Raw genomic sequence first — 23303 nt, 5'->3', positions numbered from 1 at the left:
CATCATTGATCCATTGTCTACGAGCTTTTCACATATTGATATTTGCTTAGTTACTTTTCCGTTGCCACTATTACGATTGCTACAAAACTGCAACTATTACTTTTGCCACTGTTACCATTAATTCCATACTACTTTGTATTAAATAGTTTGTTGCAGATATAAGTCTTTTATGTGTGGTTAAATTGATAACTCAGCTGCTAATACTCAAGAATATTCTTTGGCTCCCCTTGTGTCGAATCAATAAATTTGGGTTGAATACTCTACCCTCGAAAACTACCGCGATCCCCTATAATTGTGGGTTATCATGAGTGTGCGGCTCGAATCCAGCAGTAGGGGAGCTCAAATCATGCGGTGCCGCGGCGGTGGAGCAGCGAGCAATTCGAACGATTTGGAGGCGAGCAGCGGCGGAACCACCGGTGGGGGCGGTGGTGCGGCCGGATCTGGCAGCGGGGCGGCGACAACATGGTGCGGTGGGTGAGCAGCGCAGCGGCAGAAGTGCGGTGGGATAGACTCAAATTGGCAGCTCCTTGATGGCTACGCGGTGTGGTGGGTGGCGGGGATAGCTAGCGGGGTCACGGCGGCAGTGGGGATGAACGAACTGGCAGTAGCGGCAAGGTTTCTAGCAAGAAATCGTGGGCGGCAACTAGAGTTTTACATCACCTAGGAGGTCGAGATACAAATTTGCATCTTCAAGTCTTGTATTTTACATATATTGAGTATATATTTGTGTTGCATGTATTACGTGTTGTACCCCACCTCCTAGTTGTGTATAATTAAGGTAGAGGCCTACCCTGTACTTATATATACATGCATCAGCACCCCATCAATACAACATTTATTGTATTGCAAACTATTCGTCTACATGGTATCATCTTTCTCGGTCCAACCCTAGGGTTCACCGCCGCCGCCGCACCCACCACCGCTGCATCCCGCCGCCGCCGCGCTCCTCCTTCCCCTCCATCGCGCCACCGCTGCCCATGCCGCCCGCTTCCGTCCACCCCGTCGCACGCCTTCTGGAGCCGTCGCTGCCACACCTCCCTCTACAGCGCCGCCGCCCGTTGCTCCCTGCCGCGCCACTCGTCGCCACTGCCACTCCCTTCCCCGCAGTCACGTCTCCCTCTACAGCCGCTGCATCCCCTGCCGCCGTTGTCCTCCTCTCCCAACAAAAAAAACCTAGCCGCGTCGCCATGTCCTCCCTAGGCTCCTCCACAACCCGCTCGTCGAACACCTTCGCCGGCCCTGAGCCCTCTGCCATCGCCATTCGTGACCTCTACATTGTGGCACGGGTCCCTATCTGCCTTGACAGCTCCAGCACATCATATTATGCGTGGAAGACCTACTTCAACCTCATCTTCCACGAGTACTTGTTGGGGAACGTAGTAATTTTAAAAAAATTCCTACGCACACGCAAGATCATGGTGCTGCATAGCAACAAGAGGGGAGAGTGTTATCTACGTACCCTCGTAGACCGAAAGTGGAAGCGTTAGCACAACGCGGTTGATGTAGTCGTACGTCTTCACGATCCGACCGATCAAGTACCGAACGTACGGCACCTCCGAGTTCCGCACACGTTCAGCCCGATGACGTCCCTCGAACTCCGATCCAGCCGAGTGTTGAGGGAGAGTTTCATCAGCATGACGGCATGGTGACGATGTTGATGTTCTACCGACGCAGGGCTTCGCCTAAGCACCGCTACAGTATTATCGAGGTGCACTATGGTGGAGGGGGGCACCGCACACGGCTAAGAGATCAAACAGATCAATTGTTGTTGTGCCTAGAGGTGCCCCCCTGCCCCCGTATATAAAGGAGCAAGAGGGGAGGGGGCGGCCGGCCTAGGAGGGGGCGCGCCAAGGGCAGTCCTACTCCCACCGGGAGTAGGACTCCCTCCTTCCTTGTTGGAGTAGGAGAAGGGGGGAAAGAGGGGGAGAGGAGGAAAGAACAGGGGGCTGCACCCCTTGTCCAATTCGGACCAGAGGGGGGCTTCCTGCCTCCTTCCTTTCGGCCTCTCTCCTCTATTCCCGTATGGCCCAATAAGGCCCATATACTCCCCGGCGAATTCCCGTAACTCTCCGGTACTCCGAAAAATACCCGAATCACTTGGAACCTTTCCGAAGTCCGAATATAGTTGTCCAATGTATCGATCTTTATGTCTCGACCATTTCGAGACTCCTCGTCATGTCCCCGATCTCATCCGGGACTCCGAACTCCTTCGGTACATCAAAACACATAAACTCATAATATAACTGTCATCGAAACCTTAAGCGTGCGGACCCAACGGGTTCGAGAACAATGTATACATGACCGAGACACGTCTCCGATCAATAACCAATAGCGGAACCTGGATGCTCATATTGGTTCCCACATATTCTATGAAGATCTTTATCGGTCAAACCGCATAACAACATACGTTGTTCCCTTTGTCATTGGTATGTTACTTGCTCGAGATTTGATCATCGGTATCTTAATACCTAGTTCAATCTCGTTACCGGCAAGTCTCTTTACTCGTTCCGTAAAACATCATCCGGCAACTAACTCATTAGTTGCAATGCTTGCAAGGCTTAAGTGATGTGTATTACCGAGAGGGCCCAGAGATACCTCTCCGACAATCGGAGTGACAAATCCTAATCTCAAAATACGCCAACCCAACATGTACCTTCGGAGACACTTGTAGAGCACCTTTATAATCACTCAGTTATGTTGTGACGTTTGGTAGCACACAAAGTGTTCCTCCGGTAAACGGGAGTTGCATAATCTCATAGTCATAGGAACATGTATAAGTCGTGAAGAAAGCAATAGCAACATACTAAACGATCAAGTGCTAAGCTAACGGAATGGGTCAAGTCAATCACATCATTCTCCTAATGATGTGATCCTGTTAATCAAATGACAACTCTTTGTCCATGGCTAGGAAACATAACCATCTGTGATTAATGAGCTAGTCAAGTAGAGGTATACTAGTGACACTCAGTTTGTCTATGTATTCACACATGTATCATGTTTCCGATTAATACAATTCTAGCATGAATAATAAACATTTATCATGAAATAAGGAAATAAATAATAACTTTATTATTGCCTCTAGGGCATATTTCCTTCAGTCTCCCACTTGCACTAGAGTCAATAATCTAGTTCACATCGCCATGTGATTTAACACCAATATTCACATATGTGATTAATACCCATAGTTCACATCGTCATGTGATCAACACCCAAAAGGGTTTAGTAGAGTCAATAATCTAGTTCACATCGCTATGTGATTAACACCCAAAGAGTACTAAGGTATGATCATGTTTTGCTTGTGAGAAAATTTAGTCAACGGGTCTGTCACATTCAGAGCCGTATGTATTTTGCAAATATTTTATATCTACAATGCTCTGCATGGAGCTACTCTAGCTACTTGCTCCACTTTCAATATGTATCCAGATTAAGACTTAGAGTCATCTGGACCGGTGTAAAAGCTTGCATCGATGTAACCTTTTATGACGAACTCTTTTTTATCACCTCCATAATCGAGAAACATCTCCTTAGTCCTTACTAAGGATATTCTTGACCGCTGTCCAGTGATCTACTCTTAGATCAAAATTGTATTCCTTTTCCAAACTGAGAGCAAGGTATACAATAGGTCTGGTATGCAGCATAGCATACTTTATAGAACCTACGACTGAGGCATAGGGAATGACTTTTCATTCTCTTTCTATTTTTTGCCATGGTCAGGTTTTGAGTCTTACTCAACTCCACACCTTGCAACACAGGCAGGAACTCTTTCTTTGATTATTCCATTTTGAACTACTTCAAAATCTTGTCAAGGTATGTACTCATTGAAAAATCTTATCAAGCGTCTTGATCTATCTCTATAGATCTTGATGCTCAATGTGTAAGCAGCTTCACCGAGGTCTTTCTTTGAAAAACTCCTTTCAAACACTCCTTTATGCTTTCCAGAAAATTCTACATTATTTCTGATCAACAATATGTCACTCACATATACTTATCAGAAAGGCTGTAGTGCTCCCACTCACTTTATTGTAAATACAGGCCTTTCCAAAAGTCTTTATAAAACCATATGCTTTGATCAACTCATCAAAGCGTATATTCCAACTCCAAGATGCTTGTACCAGTCCATTGATGGATCGCTGGAGCTTGCACATTTTGTTAGCACCTTTCGGATCGACAAAACCTTCTGGTTGCATCATATACAATTCTTCTTCCAGAAATCCATTCAGGAACACAGTTTTGATATCCATTTGCCAGATTTCATAAAATGTGGCAATTGCTAACATGATTCGGACAGACTTAAGCATCGTTACGAGTGAGAAAATCTCATCATATTCAACACCTTGAAGTTGTCGAAAACCTTTCGCAACAAGTCGAGCTTTGTAGATAGTAACACTACTATCAGTGTCCATCTTCCTCTTGAAGATCCATTTATTTAACTTGGCTTGCTGATCATCGAGCAAGTCAACCAAAGTCCACACTTTCTTTTCATATATGGATCCTATCTCAAATTTTATGGCCTCAAGCCATTTCGCGGAATCTGGCTCATCATCGCTTCCTCATAGTTCGTAGGTTCATCATGGTCTAGTAACATGACTTCCAGAACAGGATTACCGTACCACTCTGGCGCGGACTATACTTTGGAAGACCTACGGGTTCGGTAGCAACTTGATCTGAAGTTTCATGATCATCATCATTAACTTCCTCACTAATCGGTGTAGGCATCACTGGAACTGGTTTCTGTGATGAACTACTTTCCAATTCGGGAGAAGGTATAATTACCTTATCAAGTTCTACTTTCCTCCCACTCACTTCTTTCAAGAGAAACTCCTTCTCTTGAAAGGATCCATTTTAGCAACGAATAACTTGCCTTCGGATCTGTGATAGAAGGTGTACCCAATAGTTACCTTTGGGTATTCTATGAAGACGCACTTCTCCTATTTGGGTTCGAGCTTATCAGGTTGAAACTTTTTCACATAAGCATCGCAGCCCCAAACTTTAAGAAACGACAACTTTGGTTTCTTGCCAAACCATAGTTCATAAGGTGTCGTCTCAATGGATTTCGATGGTGCCCTATTTAAAGTAAATGCAGCTATCTCTAATGCATAACCCCAAAACAATAGTGGTAAATCGGTAAGATACATTATAGATCGCACCATATCCAATAAAGTGCGGTTACGACGTTTGGACACACCATAATGCTCTGGTGTTCCAGGTGGCGTGAACTGTGAAACTATTCCACATTGTTTTATATGAAGGCCAAACTCGTAACTCAAATATTCTCCTCCACGATCATATCGTAGAAATTTGATTTTCTTGTTACGATGATTCTCCACTTCACTCTGAAATTCTTTGAACTTTTCAAATGTTTCAGACTTGTGTTTCATTAAGTAGATATACTCATATCTGCTCAAATCATCTTGTGAAGGTCAGAAAATAACGATACCCGTCACGGGCATTAATACTCATTAGACCACATACATCAGTATGTATTATTTCCAATAAGTCACTAGCTCATTCCATTGTTCCAGAGAACGGAGTTTTAGTCATCTTGCCCATAAGCCACGGTTCGTAAGCATCAAATGATTCATAATCAAGTGATTCCAAAGTCCATCTTTATGGAGTTTCTTCATGCGCTTTACACCGATATGACCCAAACGGCAGTGCCACAAATAAGTTGCACTATCATTATTAACTTTGCATCTTTTGGCTTCAATATTATGAATATGTGTATCACTACGATCGAGATCCAACAAACTATTTTTGTTGGGTGTATGACCATAAAAGGTTTTATTCATGTAAATAGAACAACAATTATTCTCTGACTTTAAATGAATAACCATATTGCAATAAACATGATCAAATCATATTCATGCTCAACGCAGACTCCAAATAACATTTATTTAGGTTCAACACTAATCTCGAAAGTGTAGGGAGAGTGTCATGATGATCATATCAATCTTGGAACTACTTCCAACACACATCGTCACTTCACCCTCAACTAGTCTCTGTTTATTCTGTAACTCCTGTTTCAAGTTACTAATTTTAGCAACTGAACAAGTATCAAATACTCAGGGGCTACTATAAACACTAGTAAAGTACACATCAATAACATGTATATCAAATATATCCTTGTTCACTTTGCCATCCTACTTATCCACCAAATATTCAGGGCATTTCCGCTTCCAGTGACCATTTCCTTTGCAGTAGAAGCACTCTGTTTCAGGCTTTGGTCCAGCATTGGGCTTCTTTACGGGGGTGACAACTTGCTTGCCATTCTGCTTGAAGTTCCCTTTCTTTCCCTTAGCCCTTTTCTTGAAACTAGTGGTCTTGTCAATCATCAACACTTGATGCTCTTTTCTTGATTTCTACCTTCGTCGATTTCAGCATCACGAAGAGCTCGGAATGGTTTTCGTCATCCCTTGCATTATAGTTCATCACGAAGTTCCAGTAACTTGGTGATGGTGACTAGAGAACTCTGCCAATCACTATCTTATCTGGGAGATTAACTCCCACTTGATTCAAGCGATTGTAGTACTTAGACAATCTAAGCACTTGCTCACTAGTTGAGCAATTCTCCTCCATCTTTTAGCTATAGAACTTGTTGGAGACTTCATATCTCTCAACTCGGGTATTTTGCTTGAAATATTAACTTTAACTCCTGGAACATCTCATATGGTCCATGACGTTCAAAACGTCTTTGAAGTCCCGATTCTAAGCCGTTAAGCATGGTGCACTAAACTATCAAGTAGTCATCATATTGAGCTAGCCAAACGTTCATAACGTCTGCATCTGCTCCTGCAATAGGTCTGTCACCTAGCGGTGCATCAAGGACATAATTCTTCTATGCAGCAATGAGGATAAACCTCAGATCACGGACCAAGTCTGCATCATTGCTACTAACATCTTTCAACTTAGTTTTCTCTAGGAACACATATAAAAACATAGGGAAGCAACAACGCGAGCTATTGAACTAGGTATGATGATACTGATGATCCAATCTCGGGCAAGTAATATACCGATGACAAAGGGAACAACGTATGTTGTTATGCGGTTTGACTGATAAAGATCTTCGTATAATATGTAGGAGCCAATATGAGCATCTAGATTCCGCTATTGGTTATTGACCAGAGATGTGTCTCGGTCATGTCTACATAGTTCTCGAACTCGTAGGGTCCGCACGCTTAACGTTCGATGACGATTTGTATTATGAGTTATGTGATTTGATGACCGAGGTTTGTTCGGAGTCCCGGATAAGATCACGGACATGACGACGAGTCTCGAAATGGTCGAGACGTAAAGATTGATATATTGGAAGGTTATTTTCGAACATCGGAAAGGTTTCGAGGAATAGGAAAGAGGACGGGAATCCTACTTCGACTGGGGAGTCCTAGTAGGATTCCCCACACCTGGCGCGCCCCATTGGGCCGGCCACTCCTTCCCTCCCCTCCTTTATATACGTGGCTAGGGGGCACCCCATAGACACACAAGTTGATACTTAGCCGTGTGCGGTGCCCCCCTCCACAGTTTTCCACCTCAGTCATATCATCGTAGTGCTTAGGCGAAGCCCTGCGCCGGTAACTTCATCATCAATATCACCATGCCGTCATGCTGACGGAACTCTCCCTCGGCCTCAGCTGGATCTAGAGTTCGAGGGACGTCTCCGAGCTGAACGTGTGCAGATCACGGAGGTGTCGTGCGTTCGGTACTTGATCGGTTGGATCGTGAAGACGTTCGACTACATCAACCGCGTTACTTAACGCTTCCGCTTTCGGTCTATGAGGGTACGTGGACACACTCTCCCCTCTCTTTGCTATGCATCACCTAGATAGATCTTGCGTGATCGTAGGAATTTTTTTGAAATTACCACGTTCCCCAACAGTCAGTTCCGGACAGCCCTTTCATACATTTCAATCATTCCTTCTCGCTCATATGGAGAATAATTTGAGGTGTCTTTTACCCCGCAGCAACGGGCATTGCCGTCCTTATCGTTCTTTACCCGCGAGTCTCCCACACCGTGTATTTAGATCCTACTAGAAACTACGAGAAGAAGGACTACACCCACATAATGAATATTCTAGATAATGCTCTCGAAGGCTTCGGCATTAGGGGTGGCCACCTGCAGATCAGGAAACAAAGGAACAAGAAGACGGGTTTCACGCATAAAACTAACTTCTGCTGCATCCATGTCCCAAAACCAAGCAAGAAAGATGGATTCTACATCCTCCATCTCATGATTGAGTTCAGCATGGATCACCAAAATCTTCGCATCACAAACAGAAATGATGATCATATCCGCAAGTGGGTAGAATCTCATGGAGAAGCGGATTATAAACTTAGAGATGACTTCTTTCACATCCAAAGGGACATTGCGATGATTGTCGGTGTCAAAACCGGCGGATCTCGGGTAGGGGGTCCCGAACTGTGCGTCTAGGCAGATGGTAACAGGAGACGAGGGACACGATGTTTTTACCCAGGTTCGGGCCCTCTTGATGGAGGTAAAACCCTACGTCCTGCTTGATTAATATTGATAATGTGGGTTACAAGAGTAGATCTACCACGAGATCAAGGAGGGTAAACCCTAGAAGCTAGCCTATGGTATGATTGTTGTTCATCCTATGGACAAAGGCCATCCGGTTTATATAGACACCGGAGAGGGCTAGGGTTACACAGAGTCGGTTACAATGGTAGGAGATCTACATATCTGTATCACCAAGCTTGCCTTCCACGCCAAGGAAAGTCCCATCCGGACACGGGACGAAGTCTTCAATCTTGTATCTTCATAGTCGTGGAGTCCGGCCGATGATGGTAGTTCGGCTATCCGGACACCCCCTAGCCCGGAACTCCCTCAATAGTCCCTGAACCAGGCTTCAATGACGACGAGTCCGGCGCGCATATTGTCTTCGGCATTGCAAGACGGGTTCCTCCTCCGAATAATTTATAGAAGATTGTGAACACCAGGATAGTGTCCGGCTCTGCAAAAATAAATTCCACATACCACCGTAGAGAGAATAATATTACACAAGATCAATCTGCTAACATATTCTGCGGCGTAACGTCACACCACTTCCAAGCCTTTACTCGAATTGTTTTTATTGTTCCACCTCAGCGTGTTTAGCGAGGCGGTTTCCTTGGCACGTCTTGTCGAAGCAGAGATCATGTTCCCCTTATTCCGGGATTCCCATCAATACGGACGTGGGTAACCCAACCGCGCCATTGATTGCGGCGCTTGGGAGATAAGCGAGTTTTATCAGGCCGGTGGGGACGCATGTTTCTGTTCGCCCATATAAGGGGATAAAGATCCAACCTTTTTACCTGCGCCTTCTTCCTCCTTGGCTTATCCATCTCTGCGAACTCGAGCTCTAGCGCCCAAGCCCGCACATCTCACCTCAACCTTCTCCAAACATGTTCGGAGCGGGAGGCAAGTGGATGGCCTCCTCCGTCATGGAGGGGCATATCCAGAAGCTGCGCAGCGCCGGATACTTGTCCAGCGACATCGCGCATTGGCTCCCCGAAGAGGGAGAGCTCATCCCCACCCCAAGGCCCCATGAGAGGGTAGTATTCCTTCCCCATTTCCTCCGCGGACTGGGCTTCCCACTTCATCCCTTTGTCCGGGGGCTCATGTTCTAATACGGCCTAGATTTCCATGATCTGGCCCCGAATTTTATTCTCAACATCTCGGCGTTTATCATCGTGTGCGAGGCCTTCCTCTGCATCCAGCCCCACTTCGGCTTGTCGCTCAAGACCTTCAGTGTCAAGCCGAAGGTTGTGAAGAGCAGCCAAGCAGAGTGCGGAGGCGCCATGGTGGGCAGGATGTCCCATGTTACGTGGCTGGAGGGCACCTTTGTGGAAACCATCAAGGGGTGGCAATCGGGGTGGTTCTACATCACCGAGCCGCGTGATCCCGAATGGGCAGCGGCCCCCGAATTCAGATCCGGCATCCCCACATGGCTCACCTCCTGGAAAGAGAGCGGCCGGATTTGGGGCGATTCGGAGGAGCTGACCGGACTCCAAGCCTGCGTCCAAAAGCTGGTGGACAAGAATCTCAAGCTTGTCAACGTAGTCCAGGTCATGCTCATCCGCCAGATTCTCCCGTGCCAACGACGGGGCTTCAATATGTGGGAGTTCGATCCGGCGCAGCACAAGACTTTGAATGGGCTCTTCGACACTACGTACAAAGAGGTATGGAAGGTGCTGTTCAAGGACGCCGAGGCTCCCGCATCTGCTACCGAAGATCGCGGATTCAGCTCGCAGCGTCCAGCTGACGAGGTAAGTGATATTGTCCTTTACGGGATGCTTGTTATTCATAGTTTGACTCTATGCGGGATCTAAACTCCCTTTCCTTTGACAGGACTGGCTGAAGAAGGCCTCACAGGCTATCTGTCCGGGCCCATTGCCAGAGGACCCAGCTGACGCCCGCCTAACGGGGCGGCTGGCTCCGGCACCCCACATGGTGCCGGAGAAGAAGGCCAAGAAGAAGGCCACGGGGACTCGGAAGAGTTCCCGTTTTCAGGTGCTGAGTCCCCGTTTTCAGGTGCTATCGGACGATGAATCCGAGGACGACTCCTCCCACCAAGGCGAGGAGGAGAAGAAGAAAGCCTCTCCCCCAGCGGGGGGAGGGAAGAAAAGGAAGGCCTCCCCAACAAGGGAGGCCGAAGGGTCCAAGAGGGGAAAAACTCTTCCCCCGGACTGTTCCGCCAACGCCAGTGACGACGACGAGGGGTGGCCTCCAAGGGCCAAGCCTCTGGCGAGATCGTTAGTATCCGGACTCCCGAATAACTTCAAGGTTTTCGCTTTCCGCCACATTATGTCTTTCTAATGCCGCATACAACCCTGCAGTCCGCCAAAGGATGATCTCCCCACTTCGTCGAGCGGGTCCTTAGGGGCGTCAGATATGGATTCTCTTCCGACTGCCTCCACCCCCCGTGATGCGGACGATGCCGAGGTGGGATCCCAGGAAGGGACCCACCAGGAGGAGAGGGCCCCGGAGGTGTCGCAGGACAACCTCCCGGACTTTGCACCAGACTCAGCCCCGGAACCCATAGTGGCTCCGGAGTCCGGCGGGTGATCCCTTCGTAAGAAGGGCAAGACCGCGACGCCGGCTGCCTCCGTCCAACCGGAGGTGCCGGATAATTTGCTGGAGGCGCTCAATGGCGCCTCCATCGAAGAGGAACACCGCACTGTTATGAGTGCGGTGATTCAGAAGGTTCAGCTCGCCAAGAGCGGGCTGACCGAAGCCTGCAGCAGCCTTCTAACAGGCTTTGAGGTAAGAATTTCAATATATGTAAAATGGTACCGCATAGACAGTAACCCCTGATGCTCGGTTTGGTGTTCGGAAAGAAAAGCCGGACTGAGGATCTTTAGAGAGATAATCGCAGGAGTCATGAAAATATGTCAATATGGGATTGCAGGCTGTGCTGCTGACCTCTGCCGCACTGACTGCGTAGGTCAAAACTTTGAAGGAAAACCTCGAGCGGTCCGAGAACAAGCTCGGCCATGCCAAGAAGCAGCTCGAGGAAAAAGAAGGTGAGTAATACCTTATGAAAATTGTACCTTACAGAAAAGGATTTTGGTTGCAAGAAAAATGACAAGGATAATTGGGGTATTGCAGGGGCCACGAACGAGGTGGCGACCCTGAAAGAGGCGGTGGCCGCGGCCGAACGCAATGCTGCTGCGGAGCGCACCGAGCGAGAGAAACAGGAGGCGCGGGTGGCGGAGGTATAGCAAGAGCTCCAGGATCTCATGAAGAAACATGAGAGCCTGGAGCGTGACTCGAAGACTTGAGAGTCTGAGCTTGCAACGGCTCTTGAGAGTGCCAAAGCCGCTAAGGCCGAAGCCTACAAGGCCCTCCAGGAGATAGAGGCGGTGAAGAAAATAGCAGCGGGTAAGGCATTTTTCATGCAAAGTAAGCATGTGAGTGTTAATTACCTGTCGCTTACCAGAATTCGGAGCTCTCCAGGAGCGTTCGCAGATCTTCCCCGCAGCGTGTCCGATGCTTCCGCATTCTACCGGGCCGAGGAGGGGAGCTCAACGGAGAAGGTCTTCTGGTCTCAGTATGCTGAGGCCAGACATCCGGTGCCCCTTAGCGACCAGCTGAAGTAGCTGGTCGAGCTCCACAAGGCGGCCGAACAAGCCATGAAGGGCCTCATAGTTCGGCTGTGGCCTAAGGAGGCTATGCCTGGGAGCTACTTCGGCCTGGTGCGGCGGCTGGTGGACGTGTGCCCGTGGGTTGAAGTTATCAAGCACTCCGCCTGTATTGAGGGTGCGCGTCGGGCCCTTGCCCGTGCAAAGGTGCACTGGGGCAAGATGGATGCCCAGAAGCTTATGACGGACCCCCCCACCAGAGGGCGAGGAGCATCACACGCCCGAGATGTATTATAGGAGTGTGCTGAAGGGCACCCGCACTATTGCGGGTGAGTGCTCCAAAGATGTAATATTTGAGTAGACTCGCATTTTGTTATCCTGTGCGCTGAAAACTTGGTTCATATGCGCTAAGCAACGCTTGTTAATTTATAATATTACCTTCTGTGCGGCTGTTTATCAAATCTGAGAGATGGCAAGTCGTCGGCTTCAGCCCCCATGCCACGAGTGCTGGGGTGTTCGGGATAAACTCGAGCGCTCTTGTTCCCATTTATGGGTCCATCTAGGGAGGCGCTCGACACAACGAACAAGGCAACCGGACTTATAATGCTTGAACACTCTCACTTAGCCATAGAATTCTATAATTTTAAATTTCGGCGAAGCCCCTAGTTTTTGGAAGGCCGAATTTGGGGCGCTATCCACGCCTTGACCGGACAGAATCCGGCTCCTCGCTCGAAGCGGCATAAGTCTTTAGGGACTCGCAAAGAACCTCTCGAACAGCGACCAGCTCTCGCCTCATCATGATGGTCAGTTTTAGCTTTCTCCACTGAGGCGTTAACCCAGCTCAACTAGGGCGCAATCGCAGTGGTTCTCCCAGTGCTACCTTAGCCGATAAAACGGAACATAAGGTACCAAAACATGGGAGCCAGGCAAACCCAACTATTGACCCAAGAACATGATTCGGAGCCGATGCATATAATGCTATAAGTTCAGGGTGCCGCACTTGTGAAAGTGTTCAGACTTATCACACCATAACGCGGGAAACATAAGCCCCTGGTGTATTTAGCCATACCAAAACGTACGGATGCAACATGTCATAGATGAACATATGTGTAAGAAAGAAATGCAATTAGAAGCAAAAATGTGCTGCATTGTTGTATTCAATAAAAACTGCTGTAAGTGCAGGACGATACAAGTGGTGCGGTAAGCAAGGGATGGGACTGTTTAACATGTCCCCCTCCAGGGATAGGCTACGGAATAATGCATAAAACAGATTTAATGCTCATAATGGAGACCACCTGGATTTTCGTTGTAGCCTTTCTCCTTCCCTGGCTGTTGCATGGTGGGTTCGGCATGTCTGCTGCCGGACAGGGCCTCTGACGAACGGAGTCCTGTAGGTAAAAAGGAAAAGAAAAAGAAACGACACACTTAAGAGCCCTTGGTGCGTTTGAGCCGCAGTCTGGGCTTATCGTGGTCAAGCCCCTTGCCCCATGCCCATGGTATCTTCAGAGCGTAATAGAGTACGCGAAGGGTCTGTCTTAATGTTTTACAGGGGCTGGGGTTGGGGCCGCACTGCTACGCGTGCTCGGAACGTGCCAGGTGGTCGTGTTGTAGGTTACTCCGGGCACGCTTAGCTGTGTCCGGCCGCTTAGTAGCCGAACTCGAGAATTGCCTTAACAGGCTGCTTTGTACTTCTGCCGCGAGAGCCGCTGTATGTTCCTCCATTCGGAGGGAGCGTTCAGTGTTTGCGTTGACCGTGATGACTCCTCTAGGGCCTAGCATCTTGAGCTTGAGGTATGCGTAGTGCGGCACCACGTTGAACTTTGTGAACGCGGTACGTACGAGCAAGGCATGATAGCCGCTGCGGAACGGGACTATGTCGAAGATTAACTCCTCGCTTCGGAAGTTATCCGGGGATCCGAAGACCACTTCCAGTGTAACTGAGCCTGTACAATTGGCTTCTACACCTGGTATGACGCCTTTAAAGGTCGTCTTGGTAGGTTTAATCCTTGAGGGGTCTATGCCCATTTTGCGCACCGTGTCCTGATAAAGCAGGTTTAGGCTGCTACCGCCGTCCATCAGGACCCTGGTGAGATGAAATCCATCGACGATTGGGTCTAGAACCAATGCGGCGAACCCACCATGGCGAATGATGGTGGGGTGGTCCCTTCGGTCAAAGATGATCGGGCAAGAGGACCATGGATTGAACTTCGGGGCAACTGGCTCCATTGCGTATACATCCCTGAGTGCACGCTTCCGCTCCCTTTTGGGTATGTGCGTGGCATATATCATGTTCACCGTCCACACCTGTGGGGGGAAACCCTTCTTTTCTCCATTGTTCGGCGGTCGGGTCTCTTCCTCGTCGTCGCTATGTAGCCCCTTGTCGCTGTTTTCGGCAATTAACTTGCCTGCCTGCTTGAATACCCAACAGTCCTTATTGGTGTGGTTAGCTGGCTTTTCAGGGGTGCCATGTATCTGGCACAAGCGGTCGAGAATTCGGTCCAAATTGGACAGACCCTGAGTTGTTCTTTTGAATGGCTTTTTCCGTTGACCGGGTTTAGAGCCTCTGAATCCGGCATTGACTGCCGTATCCTCACTGTTATCGCCATTAATGCGGCATTTGTTTTTGTAGCGACGCGACCTGCCACTACGGTCCTTGATATCCGGACTGCCAGAATTTTTGTTGAGGTTGTTGCTGCGTGCTAGCCAGCTGTCCTCACCCGCAGAGAAGCGGGTCATGAGTGATGTAAGGGCTGCCATGGATTTCGGCTTTTCCTGTCCCAGGTGCCGGGCAAGCCACTCGTCGCGGATGTTATGCTTGAAGGCCACGAGGGCCTCGGCATCCGGACAGTCGACGATTTGGTTTTTCTTGGTTAAGAACCGTGTCCAGAATTGTCTGGCCGATTCGTCTGGCTGCTGAATTATGTGGCTTAGGTCATCTGCATCTGGTGGTCGCACGTACGTGCCTTGGAAGTTATCGAGGAATGCAGCTTCCAGGTCCTCCCAACTCCCGATTGACTCTGCTGGCAAGCTGTTAAGCCAGTGCCGGGCTGGTCCTTTATGTTTGAGTGGGAGATATTTGATGGCGTGGAGATCGTCTCCGTGGGCCATGTGGATGTGGAGGAGATAGTCCTCGATCCAGACCGCGGGGTCTGTTGTGCCATCATAAGATTCAATATTGACGGGTTTAAACCCTTCTGGGATTTAATGACCCATTACCTCATCTGTGAAGCACAATGGGTGTGCGGCGCCTCTGTACTGGGCGATATCGCGACGGAGCTCAAAATAGCTTTGTCTGTTGTGTTCGGCCCGGCCGGACTTACTGTGTCTGGGGTGACGGTGATCGTCACGTATCGTGGGGCGCCCACGTGATCCATAGATCGAACTTGATTGTCTTGCCTTATCCTCCAATATGTCTCGCAGGTCCGGAGTGTTCCCCTGTGGCCTTGTGCTTTTCGAGCGATGTCGGGGTACGGGTCTTGTTAAGGGCCTTGAGGCCTCTCTGTCGCGACCACGGGGTGGTCGATCAGCCGTATTGTCTCCTGGTGAAGCGAGATCATATGCCTCCACCTCTAATCGGGGGAGCAGCTTACGTTTGGGGTAGCTTTTGGAGGGGCGTTCGAGTTCATGCTCTTCGGCCGCGAGGACTTCGGTCCATCTGTCGGCTAGCAGATCTTGATCAGCTCTAAGCTGTTGCTGCTTTTTCTTGAGGCTGTTTGCTGTGGCCATAAGCCTGCGTTTGAAACACTCATGTTCGACGGTATCCTCAGGTACGACGAATTCGTCGTCGTCGAGGCTTGCCTCGTCTTCGGAGGGAGGCATATACTCCTCTACCTCTTCTTCGTCCGCTCTCTCATGAGGGCTGGCGTCCCCCTCCTCCTGTGCTGGATCTTGCTGGAGTGGGTTGTCTTCGGCGCTATCCGGTGTATTATTGTCTCCGGTGCCGGAATCCTCATTCTTGCTATGGCGGGATTTAGAGCGGCGCCGCTGACGCCGGCGCTTGGGCTGTTTCTTGGAGGGGTCATCCTCCGCTATTCCTTCGCCGTTCCCATCCTTTGGGATATCCACCATGTATATGTCGTATGAAGAGGTGGCTTTCGAGTGCCCGGTGGGCGCTGGTTCTTGGTCGTCTCCGGCATCGTCGTCCATACCGTCGATGTCCTCAGAGTCGTAATCTAGCATGTCGGTTAGGTCGTCGACAGTGGCTACCAAGTGGGTGGTGGGTGGGCTCTGAATTTCTTCGTCGTCCGCATCCCAACCGTCCTGGCCGCAGTCCGGCCAAGCCTCTCCTGATAACGAGAGGTACTTTAGCGAACTCAAGATGTCGCCAAAAGGTGAGTGTTGAAAGATGTCCGCCGCGGTGAACTCCATGATCGGCGCCCAATCGGATTCGACTGGAGGGGGCGCGGGAGGTCCGGAGTCCGGCAAGGAGTCCGGCACCTCGGAGCCACGGGCTTCATGGGGGACAAGATCGGTGTTCGGTTCTATCGCCGTAGAGGTTGCAGCCCCCGAGGTGGTGTCTAGCCATCCATCCTTGGTCTGCGCAGCCGGCTCCGAGTCGAAGATCGGAGCGGGTTCGAGTGCGGCCTCCAGGGTACTGTCCGGCTGCAGAGCTAAATCATGCCCATCGTGACAGTACGGCACGCTCGGCTGTGGCTCGAATCCGTCGAGGATCAAGTCCCCGCGGATATCAGCCATGAAGTTCAAACTTCCAAATCTGACCTGACGGCCAGGGGCGTAGCATTCGATCTGCTCCAGCTGGACAAGCGAATTGGCCCGCAGTGCGAAGCCGCCGAATACGAAGATCTATTCGGGGAGGAAGGTCTCACCCTGGACTGCATCGCCGTTGATGATCGAAGAAGCCATCGAGCCTATCGGTGACAACACAGAGGAACTCTCAATGAAAGCACCAATGTCGGTGTGAAAACCGGCGGATCTCGGGTAGGGGGTCCCGAACTGTGCGTCTAGGCGGATGGTAACAGGAAACGAGGGACACGATGTTTTTACCCAGGTTCGGGCCCTCTTGATGGAGGTAAAACCCTACGTCCTGCTTGATTAATATTGATAATGTGGGTTACAAGAGTAGATCTACCACGAGATCAAGGAGGCTAAACCCTAGAAGCTAGCCTATGGTATGATTGTTGTTCGTCCTATGGACTAAGGCCATCCGGTTTATATAGACACCGGAGAGGGCTAGGGTTACACAGAGTCGGTTACAATGGTAGGAGATCTACATATCCGTATCGCCAAGCTTGCCTTCCACGCCAAGGAAAGTCCCATCCGGACACGGGACGAAGTCTTCAATCTTGTATCTTCATAGTCTTGGAGTCTGGCCGATGATGGTAGTTCGGCTATCCGGACACCCCCTAGTCCGAAACTCCCTCAATGATCATCATGAAAGAAGTCGTCGATGAGAAGGGGATGTTCCAACACGGCCTTATATTGCGAGCTGACGTCCGAACTCGCATAGGCATGCAATGTCATGACCTCACGCCATTCAAGAAGTTAGGGTCCATCCTCGATGATATGGAAGGATGGAACTTGTAGTGATTTACGATGCCGATGATGATGATATGTGTCGGTTGAACTTGTATACTTTCTGTAGCGATGAAACTTTGTGATGTCTACGGTCCCTGCCGAACTTGCCTAATGCTACTTTGTTAGTTTGGGTACGATGACCTGCGTACCTCTAGTTAATTAGTTTGCGTACTATATGTTGCATCTAGTTGCTAACCCTTTCTTTTTCGCATTGCTCTAGTACATTTTGTTCCATATGATTGTACATTCTCTTGATGAAGATGCATCTCTAACAGGTACCTAGCTTCTTGATGGCGAAGAAGCAGTGCTATGTCGTGTAGAAAGGGAAGGTTCCGGGGGTGTACGACGAGTGGCCTGCGTGTCAGGCGCAAATGAATGGGGTCTCGGGCGCCAGCCATAAAGGCTTCAAAAGCAGACAAGAAGCAGAAGATAGTTACTCGAGGTTCATGCTAGCGCGAGAAAGGACTCATAACAGCCGCCTCATGTACAGCATAGTTCCGCTCTCACTCATAGTGATAGCTCTTCTCGCGTATATCATTGTTTAGATGGATGACGATGTAGTTGCAAGTATTCGAGACTTGTATCGCTGTTTTCAAAATGATGATGAAAGACCACTTTCTGTTGGATGATGATTATGATGATGACCACCTTGTATCGCTATGTATATGCTATGACTACATTTGTATGTGTATGATATGCTAGAGATTATTGTATAAAGCCCAAAACAAAATTCAGCAGCACAAAATGTGGATTTTTTTTTCAAAAACTAATAACAGTAGCGTGGGGTATGGCATTAGAAGCAGCGAGCTGTTAGCAGTAGCGCTCTTTGCACAAGGGCGCTGCAGCTCTTATCAGCAGCGCGTGTTTCAGACAAACGCTGCTGCTATCCCTAGTTAGCAATAGCGCTGGTCAGGCCGCGCTACTGATAAGTAGCTGTAGCGCCGTATCAGTAGCGTGGTCACCCGCGCTACTAATAAGCATATAACCCGCGCTACTGCTAGGCTTTTTTCGAGTAGTGTCACAGGGCATGTGAGGACCAAGAAGCTGCTGCTTAGGCTCGCCGATCTACGGACATCCTCAGTTCAGCCAGTAGCCACTCTTCTAGCAACAGAGGTGTACCATCAATGTTCAGATAAACTAGCAGAAAAATGCAAAAATCTAATGGTTTGCAATAGTCTTTTCTTTATCATAATATCATCTGCCAGTTATCCCTATTTTGTCAGATAAACATGGTAGAATTACCATGGCTGTATTTTATTGCTATAATATCTAGAGTGATCCAGTGTACTTTGTTGCCCACAAGAAGATGAAACCTTGAGTGTTGAAGATAAATCGGTTGTTGCCATGGAAATTTTCCATACCTTTTGTCAACCGTTTGGGCTTACTTGAACATGATCTGTTCTATAGGCTCGTACCGCTGCATCATTTACCAACAAGGAGGCAAGCACTTCAGTCTGCTTGATGCATTCTGTCTCTGGGCCAGAGCGTGATTAACGGCCAGGATTTTCCTGATGGGGCAATCCGATGGCTGTAGAGGATCGTTCCTGCCTGGCTCTCACGCCTGTGTCGGGTGGCCCAGAGGTTGTCTGACAGACTGTTCGCACATGAACACGTCACCGTGTACCTCCAACGCCGAGGGTGATGCACCGCAGCTCACGTCCAAGGAGACCCGTCCGGAAGCGCGGTACGCAAGCAATCCGACGGATGCTTTTCTGGACCCGAAACCCAACACGCCCAGGAGGGACCCCGTCAGGGCGCGAGACGGCTATGGGCTGCCCTAGGTCAACCTGATCGCCCCTAGGGCCTCGAGGTTCGCCGCCCTGCAATGAAGAAGAACGAACGAAGAACGAGGAAGAAGAAGAACAAGGAAGAGAGATAAAAGTAAAGGTAAAAAGTAGTAGATGATTTGTTCGATTGTGTGTTGTTGTTCAATCGGCCGTCACCCTTTAGGTACATAAGAGGTGGTTGGACTTCCCGTGCAAGGAAAAGTCTTGGATTCACATCCAAAACCCTAGTCAAATTCGGATCGGTTTTGTCCGAACTTTCCAAAATTGTTCGGTTTAAACTGGCTGCACCTTCCGGATAATTTTTGAGGTGATAAACGACCTCGGATGAAAACGATTCCAAAAGCAATCTTGACCGTTTCGACGATACGAACAACTCTCATGTTGAATATTTTTTTATCAGATGTCATCTTAAGGGTCAAAGAGGTCACGCAAAACATATGTTCCCTCGCGCTACCCATCAGACATGCGTCTGGTGGGGCGCGCCACAACTTGGCTCGTGACAGGACTGTACTCCGATTGCTCTAACTTTTGCATATGAATTTGGATTTGGGCGATTTTTATATCAAAATCGATCGTTTCAACGAGACGAAGACAATCTATGTAGGTCAGTTTTCCATTTGAGGTCGTCTTGGGGGCTTAATAGGCCAAACTGTACTCTGAATATAAGATCTTAGTATTTTGAGCATAGTTTCGGCCATCGAGAGGAAATCGGACGGCGATGGCCCAAACTTTAAAGATGTTCACGTTGATAATACGGAACTTTTTTATGTAGACCACTTCTCCATTTGAGGTCATCTTAATTAAGTTCTTGACCATGTCAAAATTGGGTGTCAACACGGACAAAAAATTATGATTAGATATTTGTTGTATATGAAATTGTGAGAGCAACATGATTGTAAAAACAACACATGCACTTTACACGGGCATCTTGCAGGGGAGAGGAGTGCCGCCGCTCCTTCTGCCTGCAAGTAATATACTTACGCGAGCTTTATTTGTACAGTTTAGGCTTGCTCTGCTTTATGAATGGACACTTTTTCTATTGTAGTTATATTGTTGTGCCTTATATTTTTAACCACTAGCATGTAACTGTCACGCTCGCTAAACTAAGCCGCGGTAACAAATATGATAGCATGTTTAGTGTGCACAATCCCAACCACTAGTGCTGATATACATGTACCTTTGTTGCTGAATCAGTTCAAAATGTGATTGAACAAACAAATAGCTAAACATGGTGAAGACTTACCCTTTTGTTGTATGTAGGTTGTGATTGCTTTATATCTATAAAGCGGAGAAAAAACAAGAATGGCGTTTTGGAGGCCGAGATCCATGGAGGCTTTTATTTTTGAAAAATTCAAATTCAAACATTTATGACTCAAAAAATTCTGAAAAATATATGCGTGTATGTAAGGACGTAACCCATATGTGTGTAAAATTTCATGATGAAATACGTTAAAATGCGACCTGTACAAAAAAGACAAATTCATGACCTGATAGGATTAATAGTATCATGGTTAAACAGCCTTAGATTTGTCTTTATTTGCACAACCCTCATTTCAACATTTCTTGCCTTAAAAATTTACACACAAGTGTGTTATGGCGTCATGTATATCCGTACTTTTTTCAGAACTCTTTGAAATGTAAAAATATGAATTTTGATAAAATTTGAATTTTGAATCTGGAGGCCTTCGGTGAGCTCGGTCACCAAAGGCAATTTCTGAGAAAAAACAGACTAGATCTCCCCTCCATTACTTTGCAAGTTCAGATTAAATTCCCAACAGCGCCCGGCCGGACGGGCCCCTGAAAATTTATCTACCCGTGGATGCAGGCCTTGAATGCGTCCATGTGCGCCGGGTCGATCGACACGGAGGCTTGCACCTCGCCATCTCGCCGGCCGCCGACGAGCACCATCTCGCCGTCGTGGTTCATGGATACCAGCTCCACGCGCGCGGGCTTGCCGAACCCGAAGTCAGCCGCCTCGTAGGCCCTGAATCGAGGGCTCGCCGCCACGTTCGTCAGCCGCTGAAACGGCAGCCGCATCAGCTTCTGCATCCACCCCTTGTCCGTCCCGGACAGCGGCGCCGCCTCCATCTCCGCCACCGCGGCCTGCACAGCCCGCGCCGCGCGGAGGATGCCCGCCTGGCCGAGGAGATCCGCCGCGTCGGCGCAGCTCGCCAGGCACGCGCGCACGCAGTTGCCGAGGTAAGCCTCGCTCACATGCGGGTCGAGGCGGGAGCGCAGGTCGGCGAGGAACACCAGGTACGTGTCGTCCCCGGCGCCGAGCCCCTTGGAACGAACGAACGCCGTCCAGCTCAGCGCCGCCAGCGCCACGAACGTCGACACCGGTTTCAGCTTGGGCGCGTCGCCACCGGCGGCGGCAGCCTCGGCGGAGGCGAGGTCGTCGATCCGCCGCCTAAGCGACTGGATGTCGTCGGTGCCGAGGTAGAACGTCCGGCGCGCCAGCAGGAACCGCTGGCTGAAGTCGTGCTGTCCTCTCACCTGCGAGGATGTATGTCAATGTCTTTTCCTGGTAAACAAATCACAAGGCTTGATGGTCACGAATTCAGGATTCTTTCATTCATGGCTCTGAAAATTGTTCCGCGCAATGCAGTTTCGTCATCTATGTTGGAGCCTCGGAGGTGGAAAGCATACGGTTCGCATGGTGCACTTTGGTTGACGTAGCAAGCAGAAGTTGACAAAGCTACGGACGGAGTGGAGGTAGACGGAGCTGCAACAAGTACTGTCCACAAATAATAGCAATATATACTCCAGTAGATAAGATTATACGAGTAGTATGTTTAATTACCTCTGGGAGATTGGGCCCGACGGTCTTTAGCATCTCGCGGGCGAGCTCGTCGGCGTTCGCGTGATGGATGACGTCGCGGCTGTAGTGTGGCGGGCCGAGGACCTTGGTGACTGGGGAGCCCTCACGGGAAGCGGAAGACCATGCCTCCATGAATCGCCACACGGCGCGTCCGTCGGCAACGGCGTGGTGCACGGACAGGCCGACCGCCAGGCCGGCGCTTAGACGAGTAGCCTGTACTGACAGCACGGGCGCCGGGAGCACCCGGGCATCCAGCTCCGGCACGAGGCTCAGGAATGCGAGGATGTCGTGCGCCTCGTCGCCAGCTAGACGCCGCACATCCATGTCGCCCTCGGCGGCTCGGCCTCGAGGAAGGCGACCCCGGCGTTGGTGCAGTCCACGAAGGCGTCCCCGGTCTCCACCTCGTACTCCAGCGTCCCCGCCAGGGGGAGGTAGTGCGCCAGCGTGTCCGCGAGAGCGCGCTTGAGTCGCTCGACCACCGCCTGGAACTGGAAGCCGTCGCCGCCGTCCTCCCCAAGCTGGTACAGGAACACCCGCTGGATCGGAGGCAGCACGACCCACAACGAATCAAGGAAGGAAAGTTTCAGGCGTTCCCCGCGCTGCCCCTCCCCGAGCATCGACGGCGCAACCCAGGAAACGGCGACAGCCCGCACGGCCGCGGCCTTTGCGGCGGCGTCTGAGCTTGCCTCGTCCATCCCGATCTGCCGGCACCGCACTTACTGGTTGTTTGCTGGAGAGCCAGAGGGGTAGGAAACGACTCATAGATCATAGATGCGCCGCGCGCTTATAGCGGTGGCGGGCGTCTTCTTGCGCAAGCTGGACCTACGATGAGAACTTCCCAAACTGGATGATACGGCGTTATGCATGATATGCGGTGGCGCGGTGGAATGGAATACATATCGGATGGAGGGAGTACTTTAAAAGATACTCACTCCGTTTTTTATCTTTACAGCCCCTCAAACGCCAGCAAACGCATCCGGACACGTTTGGGGACTGTGATCACTCACGTCTAAAATTTATTCCTCTGCATCGGTATACCTCATCCTAGAAAGAAACCTTAGATCCATATAAAAGCATACAAATGA

General features: G+C 49.5%; 1 non-coding gene and 1 pseudogene across 1 annotated transcript; one reads left to right on the top strand and one right to left on the bottom strand.

The window, feature by feature from the left end:
• The first annotated feature begins 18985 nt into the window (after positions 1 to 18985).
• LOC119283059 lies at positions 18986 to 19206 on the top strand. Its single transcript, XR_005139014.1, has one exon. It is a non-coding gene; the product is annotated as a small nucleolar RNA U3 (small nucleolar RNA).
• Positions 19207 to 21137: 1931 nt separating this feature from the next.
• Positions 21138 to 23081, bottom strand: LOC119280876 (annotated as a pseudogene).
• Positions 23082 to 23303: the final 222 nt, after the last annotated feature.

The sequence above is a fragment of the Triticum dicoccoides genome, chromosome 3B (genome assembly GCF_002162155.2).
Source record: "Triticum dicoccoides isolate Atlit2015 ecotype Zavitan chromosome 3B, WEW_v2.0, whole genome shotgun sequence".
Classification (NCBI taxonomy): Eukaryota; Viridiplantae; Streptophyta; class Magnoliopsida; order Poales; family Poaceae; genus Triticum; species Triticum dicoccoides.
The sequence above is the reverse complement of the archived record's forward strand: the minus strand, read 5'-3'. Positions and strand labels throughout refer to the sequence as shown.